Source organism: Mauremys reevesii, linkage group 4 (assembly GCF_016161935.1).
Source record: "Mauremys reevesii isolate NIE-2019 linkage group 4, ASM1616193v1, whole genome shotgun sequence".
Lineage (NCBI taxonomy): Eukaryota > Metazoa > Chordata > Testudines > Geoemydidae > Mauremys > Mauremys reevesii.
This window is the reverse complement of record NC_052626.1, coordinates 137,181,575-137,198,796: the sequence shown is the minus strand read 5'-3', so window position 1 is coordinate 137,198,796 and position 17,222 is coordinate 137,181,575. Positions and strand designations below refer to the sequence as shown.

The 17,222-nt window shown below is 40.0% G+C and overlaps 1 protein-coding gene across 6 annotated transcripts in view; it reads right to left on the bottom strand.

Moving 5' to 3' along the window:
- RAP1A (RAP1A, member of RAS oncogene family) overlaps nucleotides 1-17,222 on the bottom strand; it is a 71,263-nt gene that overhangs the window by 24,989 nt on the left and 29,052 nt on the right. For 3 of the 6 annotated variants that reach the window (XM_039536267.1, XM_039536269.1, XM_039536268.1), the window contains one exon: nucleotides 9,714-9,774. The exons of the other annotated variants lie outside the window; for them this stretch is intronic. The gene's annotated coding sequence lies outside the window, so the exon portion shown is untranslated. The remainder of the gene's footprint in view (nucleotides 1-9,713; nucleotides 9,775-17,222) is intronic. 6 annotated transcript variants of the gene reach the window in all.

Sequence of the window (17,222 nt, the reverse complement as noted above, 5' to 3'; positions counted from 1 at the left end):
AATTAGGAGCAATGTTTGCAAGCATCACCTCAGAAACATTACGTGTTCCCCCAAAGAACCGCTGTCATAGCACGTTTATTTGTAGAATAGACTATTTTGTATAGCTAAGTACAAAAATCTCTTCAGCAGCACCAAAAAGATTTTTATTTTAAATCTGGAAACCCAAGCAAATGTGTACTTTGATGGCTGTAATTTACTGTACTCAGCGTAGAACCTTCAAATTCAAAAAAATAGATTAAAAACCCACAATGTTCTTTTCACCAGGATGCTGGTAGATGTACAAAGTCTTTTTATTGTTTCTGTTCAATATTATAATACAGGCTGGGATTTACCTTCATTTGTTTTACAGACTTTCAGTTATTCACCTATTTCAGGGAACTTGTGAGGAGTCTGACTCTGGAATTCATTTCTTCCCTTGGGACACCACAATGTAGACCTGTTCACTTTCTGGGAATACTACAAAGTTTGTCTTTTCTTTCAGGTGTTTGGGAAAAAAGAGGGTCAAATGTGGAGTTATTATGGTGGCATGTTTTGTTGTAATGATAAAAGGGCATTTTGATATGTATCCATCCATGAAGGGGAAACAATTCTTCCCTAAAATCTAGCTGCACAAAATATTACTACTTGCTTATAGAACCTTTCATTCGCTCTTCCAACATTTAATTGCATAAAAATACAAGCAATTAAACAAGAAAATTGAACCAGTGAAATATAAGCATCAGAGTTTACTTCACCCACCCATCCGCAACAGGGAATGATTTAGGAGGTCAGTATTTTCTTTCTGAAAAAGGTCAGGCCTGACTTACTGTTGCCAAGTCAGAAACCTCTCTGCTCTTCCAAGCAACGCCTGTGCCTTTTTATGGAAATCTCTCAACTCCCTATGCAGCACAAGAAAATTTCTCATTCTCATCAAGATGCCCTGACAAATAAGGAGAATGACAAAGCCAGCGATAAACATTTTACACTATGTTTACATTATAAGCCAGGCTTGGCTGCCCCATCAACAGAGCCCAAGCAAACAATGACCTCACCAGCTAATTATCTGTTCATTCTTCCCCTAGTAAAATAGCACTTTCTTCCCAAGTAAGGATTCAGAACTATGAATGCTATGAAACTGGATAGGTTTAGTTTCTCAAAGGGATTTCAGACTAACTTTGCCACATGATTTATGGGCCTTTCTAGGTATAATCTTATGATTTGTTGTAAGAATAAAGATTTATTCCCTGTAGCAGGATATAAAAATAAACCAACTTGCTCACTGGAATTAACAGTATACAGTGGGCATGGACTGTGTTCCTAGCTCTGCCACTGATTCACTCTGTGACCATGGGCAGGTCATTTATAACCTGTCTGTGCCTCAGTTTATACATCCATAAAATGAGGGTGAAGGTTGTAACAGACAAATTCTTGACAAGAAAGTTGCTCTAGGAATGCAAAGTACTACTGATGGGAAACTTATCCTGAACTCCAAAGATGCCCTGTAGCTAAATTACTTGGGAGTTTATGTTCTTGAACAAGATGAAGAATCCATAAGTACATCCCCATTTGTTTTAAGTTCAAAACTGACATAGTATGAGACAGAGACAAATCTAAAGGCATTACCTAAAATTTGCAGGCTGGTTGATACAGAAACAACAGGTCTGATGTGTTTCAATTAGAGGATCGAACAGTCCCTCACTACAAAAAACACTAACAGCAGCCTTCATGGAAACATGCAAGATTTTGGAAATGTGCATGCAAAATTGTATATGCACTGTTGAACACATCCAGCTTGCTCAAACTCTAATCTGCATGTGCAGGTCAGACGCTGCACGCACAAACCAAAATACATACAAGGTGTGAATAGATTATAGCACCTGCATTTTTGAAAATTTAGCCTACTATGTTTACTGGCTATGAACAGTAGGGATGGACTGGATTGTCACTTCAGGATAAGCCTTTGTTTTAGAATGTTATAAATGTAACATTTTGCCCTATGATAACTGGGTGGCAGGATTGTGACAGAGAAGTCAATCAGACCCTGGTGTACTACTCAGAGGCTAAGCTTCCTCCTGAAGTGCAATATGTCTGCCTACTACAGTCCTACTGCTTAAATATTCAGTTTTAACCCTTGTTATAACACGCTTGACCTGTGATGCGATGTTTGGAGTAACATACACATAAAATTCATCTTGCCTAACAATCTCTGTGTTTTATTTATTTCTTGCTTTTAAGCTACTAAAATTTACAATGGTTCTACCTTTCTCACAACCTTACACCTGATCTAGCAAAGTGTGCAGGTGTGTCTTTGTGTGTGTTGTGGTAATGGCGGCAGAAGAGGTGTTTTCTGGATCAGGGCCTTAAGGCTCAGAGTTTTAACAGCTCAGAGTACTGTAGTGAGCTCATCACTGAAGTGAATGTTCATATAAAGGTATAGTCATTTAACAAAATATATCCTAATAGATTAGTTCAATGCCACAGAAAATTAAACTACACTTGTGGAAATAAATACAAGTAATTTTAGCAATGTGATACTATAGGGTTTTTTGTTTATACATTCATTTACTCATTAATTTGCAACATTTGATTATCTGCAATGGGGCTCCCAGTCGTGTTAGCTAGAAGATTCTACCACACAATGTCAGTGGAGAAAATTATGCTCCATTATTTACTGCAAGTATCATCTCTGAAGTCCTGTCTTTTGAGACCAAAAATCCACAAAGGAATGAGCCACAAACATTTTTAGGTCAGGTTGATTTATACAGAAGGCTACATCTTATGGCCATTAATGTATCAATGCCCTTTATAACTAAAATAATAAAACTAAAATCTTGGTCACTATTTTAAGGAGCCAATGCCGTAACAACGTACAGGAATTCTTTGCAGAAGTAAGATTATTTGGAAGTTAGCATTTTGAATGAGATCTAGCTCTCACTGTGGGATCTGAGTAACTCTCAAGCAACAATGAATTTATCTTCACAGCGTGTTTGTGAAGTATTATCCCCATTTTATAGGTGCAGATATTGAATCAGAGAGATTATGTGACTTGCCCAAGGTCACACAGGTCTATGGCAGAGCTAGTTACTGAACCCAGTTTGCTCTCGAGTCCCAGACCAATGCCTTAACCATAGACCATCCACCCATGCTCATGTGGTAACGGATGCAGAATACATCACAGAAATCAGAGAGAAAAGACCCGTTGGGTCAAATCCCATCTACTCCTCTGGTCACTTCCTTTTAATTAAACAAAGATACATAATTCATGAATGCTGGACACAAATCAGAATCTCCAACTGTCACATCAGTTCTAGTATGTGCCTCGAGTGGCTAGTGTGTTTAACAATTGATGCATCTGTAGCCACATAAAAGAGTAAAATATTTTGCAAATAACTCTGCTCACTGGGCCCTATGGATAAAGCACTCTAGCTCTCTGCAGGGTTATCCCAGCAGCTCTTATTGAAAAAATAGTTGCAGCTGATTCTCTTGAATATGAGACTGTCTAACGAGTCATTGTGCTCACTGGTGCACAGGACAGGGAGTCAACACTCCAGTGTTTTACTCCCAGCTCTGCCACAGAATCACTGTGACACCTCAGGCAAGTCACTTCCCCTCTCTGCGCTTTAGTCTGCTCTGTGCAATGAGGCTTCTTCGTAAAGCACTTGGAGATGTATGGAAGAAAGGCACTTTGAACCTGCTAAGTGCTATTAGTTAGTAGAAGCCTTACTCCATGTTGTATGGCCTCATTGGCCTGAGGCTCTACCTCTTAATTCACACAAAACTCTGCTAAACCTAGGCCAAACCAAATCCATCTTCGCAGGTGGGACTCCACCTCCTGCTTTGGACAGGAACTCTGTCCCAATGCAAGTTTACCATACCAGACAGAATGGTCATCTACCATCTCTCAAGGTACCCTTACGCTCCCTTTGCTGTGGTATCAGATCACTTGAACTCCTTTTTTTCCCCCTTCTCCTTGTTAAAAGCAGGTTTAATACCCTCTGTGCCTCATCTGATCTTTAAAGGCCTAAAGTGAATAGTCCTCGTAAGTTTGTATATAATTGCGTAACTGTAACTAAACATAAGAAACTAGCATTTTGGAAATAGTGTCAGCGGACTTGGTAACGTGGAGGGAGGGAAGGGAAAGTAAAGTAAAGCAAAGCAGGAGTTGAGAGCAACAAAACCTGATCTTAACTACTAGATCCTACAAAGACACATGTCCTTTTTTTTTGGTGGTGGTGGTGAGCTAGGGAGGAGTGAACACTAAGGCAGGTTGAGCTCTATGGCACAAAAATTACAAGAGCATCTTAAGTTATTAATGAGCCAGAGCACAGCAGCAATGCAAGAACACACTGAGAATACAGAAAATCACTGACAATGTTAGATGCAAGCGCTTTTCAAAGGGAGAGCAGTAATCCTCACTGGACTGGCAAGTTAAAGTTCGTGCAACCCAGAGACTGACAAAATACCCGACACTGTCCTCTCTACCTTGTTAAACAACAAGTCATTGGGGAGCTCTTCTTATGTTCAGTTCAGTGCCCTATCCATTGGACCACAGTACCTCTTCTTAGGACCTGAACTTGACACAGACAGGGGTTGTTTTGGTTTAAATCAGTACGCCATTTTTGAGCGTAAAGATGCATCCAAGTTTTCTTTGCAAATTCATTTACATGATTTTGCACCTACCACCATTTTGATTGAGCCTCATTTTCCAAAGCTGCAAAATACAAACAATACCAAGGCCAAGCCTACACTACAGACCCATATAGGTATAACCACATCACTCACTAGTATGAAAAATCTACACCCCGGAGCGACGCAGTTATACTGACCTAAGCCCTTACTCACCTACCTGTGGCTGTGAACATCTTAAGTCCTGTAGCTCAGATCTTGCCTATGTTCAGTATCACTGTCCTCCCCAACCACCCAGATTTTACAGCTGATTCAGAGAGGTTGAGATCAAAATTAACTTTGGGTGCCCATCCTTACACAACTTGGGGCTGTTTCTCTAGTGCTGATGAGCACCTGCCACTTCCACAGACTTCCACTTTGTAAAAACTGTGAAACTAAAAGCCAGCTGTGCAGGATTCCCCCAGCCTGGCAACTAAATATCTAAAACCAGATGAACAATATTTATACTCTGAAGTTAGCTGGCAATATGTTTTTTTGGCTAAAGTTGTGACAACAGTTTATTTACATAAGTTCTTCCACTTGAAAACTTCCCTGAGTTGCAACATTTGCTTCCTTTTTTTCAAAGCCACCATTTTGGACTGAAAAAAGAAGGGGGATTTCTTTTAATTAACTGTGGGTAATATTGAGAGTAAGATCTGTTCTTAGGATTTAAAAGGGAATGGCTTTTAAGGGAAGTATAAAAGAAGCTTGTTTTATCCAGTCTACCCTTTCCTTTCCAGAACACCACACTCCGGTCCCTCCCATTCAAAAACACAGTAATCAAGTTAAGGCTTAGATTAAGCCATGAACTCTTTCACTTCTTTTTTTTATAGTCAAAAACACATGTGGGGAAGTTACAGACAGGGGGTATTACAAGAATTCTCACTTTTCTACAGTATTTTCCAGTTACTTTTTTTTTGGATGCAACAGGAAATCAAGATCTTGACCTCTTGTGATTAATCTAGGTACTTATACAGCCCATTACGTGGATTAATTATCCATGGCACGTTTGCAAGATATTAATATCTGTTTATACAGCACCAACAGAGTGCTAGGGGCTTTTCATATAGGCATTATTACTATGCAATATCCCAGCCAATTTTTCATTTGGATAATTTCATTATATCTAAATTCCCCTTAGGTTTCAGTTAGACACAGTATCATTCATTTCCACCCTTAACTTTCTGTAATGGTACTATGTGCTGTTAAGCAGTGACTACACTTTCATGGTGTATGCAGCGATTTCTCTGTATGAAACATACAGCGATTTCTCTGTATGTTCTTCCAGCTCAATGATAAAGCACATTTGCTATGGAGTTTAAGAAATCTTGTATTGCTGCTGTTTATGGTGCGGATAAATAGAAGTTTTCAGTCACCAGGGCTTTCCATCGGGCACCCATCACAAGCACTGATTTCATTTAAAAACAAAGAGCAGAAAAATATAGAAGAACTACAAGTCCTCTCTGGGGAACTGAGTAATAAGTGCTTATTTGACACACGTCCAGCTGAAGGGCCAAGAAAGCCAGTAGGGAATCACACTAAGCACTCTTAAGTTACAAGACATATGTAGTAGACAGCATTTTGACCAGCACATGTTTGGTATATTAGTCAAATAGGCCAGGATACAAATAATTGAATTAGAACTGCCCTACACACCTGCAGAAAAAGCTAGCTATTTAAAATAGATACTCAAGGGGCAAAGGGCTGGTTTCCGATAGTCAGCTCTTGGAGTAAGCAGCAACCCTAAATTACAGACTCTCTCAGAAGAGCAACTTTAAAGAATAGCAGTTATAAATCCACTAGGTCTGGATTTTATCTGTAGCAATGGACAAACCTCATGGTCGTGTAACCCACACACCGTTTGGGTGTAGTGTTCTCTCCCATCTAGTGGCACCAAGACCACTTTTAGAGAGAGAGATGCTTTTAGCTCATGCAGTAGAGGTTCATGCATTAAGCTCCAGAGGTCCCCGGTTAGATCCCGCCCGCCAACAACCAGGGTCTGACATTACAGTCGTGCCGCTGAAAATTGGGCATTGCAGGATTACTCTCCCTAAGCATGTGTCATTTTTTCACTTGCCCAATGTCTTGACCCAACAATCAAAATGTAGCTGTTCGAAACAATGATTTTTAAACACACAAGGGCAAGACTAGGCAATGAAAAGAACCTGTTTCTAGAACCAGAATTAAAATACCCTCTTATTTTCTTCTACTATTACTGTCACAAATGACAACTTCCTCAAAAGCAAAGGAAACTGGGACATCTGATTGTTTATGCCAGCATCCACAATGCGCGAGGTACTTTGCAGACACTCAAAAAGGAATGGTCCATGCCCTGCGGAGGTCACAGTCTAAAGACAAATTAGGAGAAGGGGAACAAGCTTTTTTTTTTAATAAAAGTTAATTAGATGCACTACAGACAGCCTGGCAGAAGGGGGTCTAATAGGGTACGTCCACACTGCAAAAAACTAAACAAAAAATCACACCACAGCAGCGAGTCTCAGAGCCTGGGCAACTGATTTAGGCTCACGGGGCTCATGCTATGGAGCTATAAATAGCAGTGAAAACATTCCCACTCCCACTGAGACCCACCCCATCACTGGGTGTCATAGCCTGGGTTCCAGCCCAAGCAGGAACATCTACATGGCTGTTCTTGGTCCCATAGCGCAAGCCTGAATCAGATGACCTGGGCTCTGAGACTTGATGCTGTGGGAGGCTTTTCTGCAGTGTGGACCTATCCTAAGAGAGGCATAAAGCCCCAGTTTAGCAAAGCACTTGAGCATGTCCTTAGGTCCATCCTATTCAGCAAAGCACTTGAACACATGCTTTAATGCCAATACTTTAGCATGTGCTTAAGTGCTTTGCCAAACGAGGGCCTAAATAAGCAAAGCATTCGGTGTCCTGCACAAGGAGTTGGGAAAGGCATGCAGAAGGGTCACGTGGGAGAAGACACACAGGGTATGAGACCACAGATATTAAATACCCGCAGCTGGCCCGGATCAGCTAACTTGGGCTTAGGCTGTGGGGCTGTAATACTGCTGTGTAGATGTTTGGTTCCAGGCTCCAGCCTGAGCCCAAATATCTACTCAGCAATTTTTAGCTCTGCAGCCTGAGCTCAAGTCAGCTGACTCAGGCCAGCCATGGCCATGGCTCGGGTCTTTTATTCCAGCATATACGTACCCAAAGAGCACTGCATGAGCTCATGACAAAGACAACAATAAAACCTTTTTAGCAAAAATGCAGCAAAAAGGTTGATGAGATATGATCCCGTTGAAGTAAAAGGACGAGACTCCTGCTGACTAGGTAAGTGAATACGCATATAGGCCTCTTTGTCTGTTTTAAATCTATTTCTCCAAGCACTGTCTCTCTTTGGGGCAAAATAAGTCATTCTTTGTTCTGAGAAAGTGCTTCTGTGCATCACTGCAAACATGCTCTCAGACGATCCCAGTGAGGGTCCAACTACTGAATTATTATTATTATTGAATTATCATCAGGCCTGTACGTTTGGCCGATTGTTAACTCAGCATGAAAGCAGAATGAAAACTGTCATATTTATTGGGATCCCAAATGACACAATTTTTCAGCAAGACAGCAGATGCCAGAAGTAGCTCAGAATGCCTGTTTTAATTACACAATCTCTTCACACAGTTCACGTGCTGCGAACGATAGTGTACTATCAGAAGAGGACAATTTTATGTATTGCTCAAGTCAAGCGAAGTGGCCATTCCAGGTTTAAGAATTGTGTCATTTACCAAGATAAGGATTTAATGCATTTGTTGCAAGTACAGAAACAAACATGCATGTTTGAATTGAAAAGGCTGATCAAAGGCTGGAACATACTATTAAAGGCTCAATCCTATGAAGGGGTGACCCAGAGCAATGATAGCATGCAGCACTTAAAACAGCTCTTTACATTTTCAAAACACTCTACAACTGCTAATTAATCCTCGTTTTATCCCTGTGAAGTAAAGTAATACACCGTTTATACTGCGTAAAACTGAGGCACAAAGAAGTAACTAGCCCATAGCCACAGAGGAAGAGCCAGGACTGTAACTTGAGCAATGGACTGGGAGCCAGGAAATCCAGTCCATTACATCATGTCCCTTCAGACAGGAAATTTTGCACTGAACAGCTCAATCGCATTTTCACACACTTCTGTAATATGTAAGACCAGCTAATGTGCTTGTGCACAGACATTAAGACAGATTTTACACAAGACTTAGGTACATACATGTACTGTAGCACTATATAAGCAGACCAAAAAAATTAAGACATTTGTCAGACAGCCTCTATTTTCAAAAGCATTTCCTTGCAGCCATTAAGAGGATTTAAATAATTCTGACTTTATAATAAATACAAAGAGAATCTTTGGGAAGCCCTTCTGGAACTGACAGCTGGTCCAACCCCTTTTTCTACTCCCTCAAAAAACTGCAGCCACTCACCAGGAAATTCCTAACCTGCGCCTGGTGGAAAAATAAGCAAACCCACCACTGAACAGATGTTGAGTGTAAGAATTTCACACTAACCTGAAATGTGACACAAGCTCTTTCACACATAACTGTCTGAGCACAATTTTATATGTTTGAAGAAGGCGGCTTACGTTTGGTTGGTTCCCCCTTCCTCCAGCAACTGCTGACAGAGCCACAAGTAATATTTGATATGTGTGTGTTGCTTGGTGTGTGGAGGCCTAGGCAGAAGTGTGGTTTGATGATTTTGCATATCCTGGTGAAATGTGCAGTATGACTGAAGACGTCCCCCCATTTAAGCAAGACAGTGACAAAGGACTTTTTTTAAAAAGCATAGTAAGTATCCACATTGCTGACTGCCCCTTAAAGAATATAGAGCTGCCTTCACAAGTGCATGGTTCGCAACATTGTGAATGAAGATAGAAGTAAAAACACACCAACTTTCTGTAACTGCAGGAAACACAGAGGTTGTTTTTTTTTTTTTAAACACCCTTGTATTAGACATTTAGTAATTCTTAAACCTTCCCTTCTTGTTTCTCCAACCCCCACACTTTCATAACTGGCAATTTCATTTGAATATATGCTGAGAACATGAAAAGCTCATACCTTGGCATACAAGATCTCTCATCAGTGTTAACAGCCCTACTGGAGGTTTTTTCCAAGTTCCCTACAGCGGATTTGAAAGGATAAAAAAATGCAGTTTAAAATATTTCAAAACACTTTTTAAAAGGATACTGTACCATACAGTTTACAGAGCAGTCATGGTTTTGGTTTGAATTTCAAGCCATTAACTATTTTGTTCCATCAAATGAACTCAGAACAACTTTTGGCTACTGGAATCAAACTACCCCAAACACACAAAGGTGCATTGGCATCACCTCTGGAATGATGCAAGTTTGACTGTTTTAACACGTGTTAAATAATAGATTCACAGATTCCAAGGCCAGAATGGACCACTGTGATCATCTAATCTGACCTCCTGTGCCCACAGAACTTCCCCCAAATAATGCCTAGAGCTCTTTTACAAAAACATCTAATCTTGATTTAAAAACAGTCAAGACTCCATCATGACACTTGGCAAATTGTTCCATGGTTAATTACCCTTATTGTTAAAAAAATACGTCTTATTTCTCGTCTGCAATTTGTCTAGCTTCAACTTCCAGCCATTAGATCATGTTATGCCTTTTGTGAGGCTGAAAAGCCCATCAGCAAATATTTGTTCCCCGGGCAGGTATTTATACACTCCTTAGCCTTCTCTTTTCTAAGCTACATAGATTGAGCTCCATGAGTCTATAACTATGAAGTATGTTTTCTAATCCTTTAATCATTCTTGTGGCTCTTCTCTGAACCCTCTCCAATTTATTAACATCCTTCAACTGTAGACACCAGAACTGGACACAGTATTTCAGTAGCAGTTGTCCCAGTGCCAAATGCAGAGGTTAAATAACCATGGGTTTATCTTCAACCTTCACAAGGTCCTCCAAGTCCCTAATTTCTCTTTCCCCTTTCACCTCCCAAGGATAGACCGTATTAATCCTGCAGAGCTCCTCAACACAGCAGACCTGGGAACAAAGACCCAACGAAGAGCCTTGAACACATACCCTTCTCTTGGTCCCTTTCTGAACAAAACCATTACTATTAAGCACATCCCCCAGAGGCCAGGGTCAATTAGAAAACCTGAAAGTGAATATAGTTGACTAGTCCCCTGCATTTGTGATCTTCTCAAATCACCCATGGAAAATACTTTTGAAATTGGAGACAATGTATATTGGATTTGGGAAAGACAAATAGCAGAAAATAGTTTTATGGTATGACTTGCAAGCTCAGTCATAAAACACTTTATACAATTACTGTAATACATATAATTAAGGAACTGAATCATTATCGTGGTCATTAAACTCCTCTCTAAAGAGAAATTAAAAGTACAATGCTCCTAGACAGTGGTTTCCAGAAGCTCAAAGAGCAACACACTTCCCCAAATTGCAATGGAACAACATACTTTTATAGCAAGCCAAATAATTTGATGTTCTCATCAGCCTACCTCCTCCCACTGTTCATTCTTACTTCACATTATGCAAATTGCTAAATAATCAGACACTGTATAGAAAGTATTGTGTTATACTAAACCATTGCTACAACATAAGGAAGGTTTTTACAAAGTGTTTCTATCAATTGCTTTATGTTTTGTTCCAATATTTACTCTCTAAAAAACTCCAAAGGTTTTTGTTTCTGTTTTTTTAAACTTAAAATCAACTCCACAGTGTCAGGCAAAGGCCATGAAATATTCAGCTGCTCCATAACTAGATATTAGTCTTTCACGCAAAAACCAATGAAAAACACTGGCCAACCAACAAAGGCAATAAACAAGCACTGAATTGAAGGAATGCCAAGATACCATGCTTTCCAACAACTGGATTTACAGATACAGCATTGCTCTCCAATCCCAATGGAGCTGGGATAGGCCTTCAGAAGATTTCTAACCCACAGAACTGGGGAGGGCAAAACTGGACCTTTGCTTTAGAAGCTAGCAGGGCATATTGAGAACTACATGATGCTCGTGCTTCAGAGCAAATATTGTAACTTCCAAGAATTACCTGGTTTTCTCCTCTCCACAAGCACACACAAATAATTCACACTATGGTGCCAGTGTTTGTGACACTCGGGATACCATGATTTTTTCTTATTGCCTCTGGCTCATGTAATCAGAGGGCTCCAGAAGTATCTCTTCTTTTTTACCCACCAAAGTCTTTCTGTACCCAAGTGCACCCAAAGGCTCTAAAACCAAAATACAAATAAAAAGCCCAATATATATTTAAATCTCATGATATTCTGGGGCTTAACTCAATTTTTGAACAATGGAGTTGGCAATAGTGTACTCCATTATTGCCTGAGTCCACAGCAACTCTGTATACTACAATCTTGCAGTTGTGAAATTAACACAGGCTACATTACAGGACACCACAACTTGTATATAGCTCTATTTATACTGTAGTTTGCCCTGTGACTCCTCACAAACAAGATTTACAAGCCAAAAGGCACTTAAAGAAAAAAAGACTGGTGGGTACTTGGGACAGTGGTTCTCAAAGTTTTTCTTATTATGGTGCATGCCTCCATACCAATTCATAGGTTACCTCCCATCCAACTATCCCAATTCAAGTCAGGCAACTTCCCTGTGGTGCTTGCTTATCTGAAACAGTATTCAGTAAATATCATGGAGACAACATTAGAAAAAAAAACCCATAATGCCCTGGTGGTGGCTGCTTCATTATATCCCCAGTATTTTAGAGCTGTCTTGTTTATTTCCTCTTTGTGACTAGGACTTTAGACTTAATACCGACTCCTCCTCCTCTCTCTCTCCCCTCCTCCTCCCCAGCCTGCATCCAATGTTCAGATTGTTAGCTTTCTTTAAAGGTTGGTGACCTTTAATTTTGGGAGTCTAAACTGAATCGCACTTGCCTCTTCACCAAAGAAACATTGAAATAAACAAAACAGCTGTGCAGAGAGCAGAAAGACGCTTTGGTTTTTTGAGTTTACTGGATCCCAAAAGCTCTTGGAAATGCAAAGGGCCAAATTAATTCTTAGTGTAAACCAGTCCAGACTGATTTGCGAAATCCTGAATCGTGCTATATTTAGCAGGAAACTGCTTGAAGACTGAAAGATGCTTCACCACAGGAACAGCTGCAGCTCCATGGACCACCCACAAGGGATTCCATGAACCACAGTTTGAGAACCACTGGTTTAGCTCCACAATGTGACTTTGGGTCTATTAATAAAAATGTTGGTCCAGATCCTCAGTCGGTGTAAGACAGAATAGGACCATTCACCTCCAGTTGTAAGAAAAAGTAACAAAACACATTTTTGTTTTAAACTGTTTTCCTGCAGCACTTGCCATCAGTTACTGCAGCATTCGGATAATGCACCAGAAAGTGAAACTGAATAGTTTCTTGGAGCAAAGTGCAAAGAGTAATCAAGTAGCATAAAGAGTGAAAAACAGATGTAATATCTAGTTTTAATGCAGTGTTATTAGTAACAAAACTTTAAATTTTAACCTCCCAGCACCTCTTTATGAACAGCCCTTTTAGAAACAAACGTATTGAACAGACAAGCTTTCACCGTGAAAAGATTCTTTTCGGATCCCACTTCCTCATACTTGGCAACCACCTCCCCACACACAGGCTACATCACAGCCATCAGCCTTCTGGTAGACGAGTGAAAAGGATTTTCTTTGGCGCCAAGCAAAGCAACTGCTGAAGCTGACCACCACTAGAAACTCCCTTCCTGGAGCTGACTGTACGGCCCACACAGCACCCCTTGCCCTTGGCTGTCCTGACTACAATTAGACCGGGAGTTAAAGAAGAGAGCCACATCTGGGTTACAGCGTGATGTGTGCCCCGAGTCAGAAGGTGAACTGAAATTGCTTTGTCTTAGCCTAATTTCACCAGAACAAACTGCAATATAATCACCCAATTTTGAGTCTGTTCCTCCCTCACTCTGCGTAGGCCACTACTATCACGGTCAGCGGGAGTTTGGGCAATGGCATAGTAAGTATTTAGTGAGCAGACAGAGCCCCTAACAGGGTCAGAAACACTGAAAAGCCTTGGAGGCACTCTTTTTAATGCTGTGGAATTGTAATGTTTATGTTGAAACAGGATTATGTTCCTCCCCAAGCACACGCACCCACTCCAACACCCAAGAGACCAGAGTACGGGTATTTCGATTTAGGCCTTGCATGGATGGGATGGTCAACAACACTCAGCACTGGCCTCACTCTGCTCCCACTGACTTCGATGGGAGTAGCTTTAGGTCAGCATATATTTGAAAGTCCCATTCTACACATCAACCTTGTCTAGCACTCCTCAAGCACTCATTCTAACATGGTTTTTTGTTTGCAACGTAGATGTGACAGCCCAGTTACAGAAACTTAGGGATGGATTTCCTAGAATGGTTGTGATGCCACTTCCACACCATAAATACAAACTGTTATATCCCTTCTATCCCACAATGTGCCCCAGTTAGTACTGTAGTGTTGATGGGACATTGTACTTGTGCCTGGATAGAAAGGAAGAAATACTTCTCTATATCTCAAGCCATGGTGGTCATCAGCTCATTCAAAAACTGGTTGTTATGTGTCTTTCTATTTGTCTCTTAAAATTGGGTATTTAGATGGCTAAATGTTAGCAAATGCACTTACAAAACTGCATTTGCAATTAAATGATAGTATGAGAATAAGGCACAAAATTATTATTAATAATGATGATGCCTATTTCTTAATTAGCACTTTTTATCAGTAGATCTTAAAGTGCTTCACAATCTTTTTCATGTATTGATCCTCACAACACTACTCTGAGATAGAGAAGCATTATCATCCTCATTTTACAGATAGGGAATTTGGGCACAGATAAGCTAAATATCTTGACTAAAGTCACGCAGGAGGGTCCGTGCTGGAGCAGGGAAATAAACCTGTCTCCGCCTATGGGGGGGGAGAAGAGAAGAAAAATCAAAGTCATGGACTTTCAGGCATACAAGCCATTTGTATTTAGTACAATAATACACAGTCTTATTAAGGCAAAGTCTGCCCCTGAACTTTACAGGACAGGGCCATATCATTTCTGTGGTAGTATTTCTCTCACTCTGTCATCCAACCAACTGAGGGAGCCTCCATATTGATGATGATCAGCCTAATTATGATCGACAAGTCTAGTGCTTTTGAGAGAATAAGAGAATCCTCAAGCACTTACCACCTTGCTTTGGGTAACATATTCCTACAATTCAGATATAAGCCTAAAATGACCCTATGTTTCCTCTCTAGTTACCAAGCATCTTGTAAAACGCCCTTGGTATGCACATCAAAAAGGCACCAGCAGCTCAGAATTGCATTCCGATCCAGTCTTCATCATGTCATGTTAACCAGAGGAGAAGCTCCATGACCACAAACTCCCTCAGGGCAGCTTTTTATGTGCTAATCCTGCTGCCTGTTTCTTTAGAAGTTTCCATTACTAGTACCAAGTTAATTAATATAAGCATAATGTTTAGTTTTATACAGAAATCCCATAGAAATAATTCTCTTTTAATGGACACTGACACCTACTGTTTTTCAACCACCAGAAAATGATGGAAATAAATCTATAGTCCATAGATACCTGCTTGAAACATTTTTTGCCAGTCTGTGGAGGACAGTAACATTCTCTCTTCCCATGAATCAGTGTAATATCAAATGTTTAAATAGCCTGCCTGCTGTTCCTCTTGTATTGAGCTTTACTGGCCAAAGATGTATGGAATGTTGTTGCTTTTGTCCAGAGTTATTTGCACCAACCTTTCAGTAGCTAGGTTTATTCTCAAATCCAGATACGCTTCCAAAGCCCTGTTCTTTTCCTTTCCCTTCTGCAATGCCTTTCACTCTTCAGTACTATCAACTTCTACCCAATAGAGCCATTCACCTCTATTGTTCTCCCTTGATTTTAAGTATTCATTTTATGTACGGTATCTTTTTACACTATAAGGAATATCCTCCAAGGCCCAAAAGGCAGTTGAATGGTCCACCTCCTACTAAAAAAAATCAGTAGGAGTTGGGTATCTAACTCCCCTAGTCTATCTTTGAAAATATTCCTCATTGCGCCCATGCCCTTCTCATCTACTACTGAATTTGTTTTTACAAATACCAAATTTGCACTTTGGGAAAATGTAAACAATTCAATGTAACAGATGGGATGCTTTTCATAATCTCCGGCCTGCAGTGCAGAGGGCTCAGTCTGTATCATGTGTGTCTACCAACAACAGCTATTTGTTGTCGTGTCTGCAGGTGTGCATTTACAGACCATGTTTTTCCTGATTTATGTTAGCTTTAATTATTTTACTGTAGATTGAAATTCACATTGTCATAACAATTTTTCAGAGGAAATTCAAAAAGATAAAGAGCTGGCACTTCTAACTATCCAAACCACACTCCACAAAAGTCTTAAGGCACTTCGTTGTTTAGGTATCTGCTTAAATGTAATATAATCTAGTAGCAATTTAAATGCAGTACATTCTAATAGCAGGGCTTTGGTAACTTTTGAGAATTTGTATGTCTAACACTTCCCAGCTAAAAACTCAAAATAATTTACAAACATTAATTAATATCTTCAAAACCTTCCCAGTGCAGTAGGTAAGTATTATTATACCCATGATACAGACAAAGCAGAAGATCATAGGTGAAGCAACTTGCGCAAAGCCATGGAAAGAGACTTAGTGGAAGAGCTGAGATAAGAAACCAGGAGTCCCTGGCTCTTGGCCCTGTCCTAAGATCATACCCTTGTCTATACTTCCCCCCAGCCCCAATGTCTACACTTTTGCTATTAATATGCTGCCCTCGTATATTCTAGGTTAAAAAAAATACAAGCCAAAATTTCAAAATCATGAGTTATCAACAAGAAAGTGTTATGAGAATGAGTTTGAAAAGAATACGTCAATAGCCTCTGGATTTTACACAGGAGAATATGGCTGCAAGAGTTATCTTTGGTCTCAAATACAATGATTGAGGGGAAAACACCTTTGAAGTTTAAATCCTAAAACCCACTAGTCACTGTTGAATAACAACTTTCAATAAAGAGAGAAAAATACATATTTGGAGAAAGAATCATGTCTTCATTTTAAATGAAACACTTGTCAGTCCAAATGCAAGTCATAGCAGCGTATAGTATGTCTATGTTCAATAATGGTAAATCTATGGTGCTGAAAGTTAGCTTAAGAGAAATTCTGAATGCGTTTTGAGTGAATGCTTATATCTTGAAAATCAGAGCAGGCCATATTTACAACTCTGGAAGTACTTCTCCTGCTGGAATAGCACAGGGATAAACGTAGTGGGACCACACCCAAGAAAGAAACTTCTGAGGCGTCCCTTGTTTCCATACAACTGGAGACAAAACTCATGTGTCAAGAAGAAACCTCCTCCAATAAAGACTTATTCCAGAGAAAAGCCAGTTTTGAAAGATCTATAGATTCAGTTTACATCATACTGACTGAGTTTCTGAATAACTGCAGAATCCTCTACTTGCATTAGTTCACTGCATTTCTCAGTGCATGCAATATTATGAATAGCGAGCATGATTTTTAGATATGTTGTGTACATGGCAACTC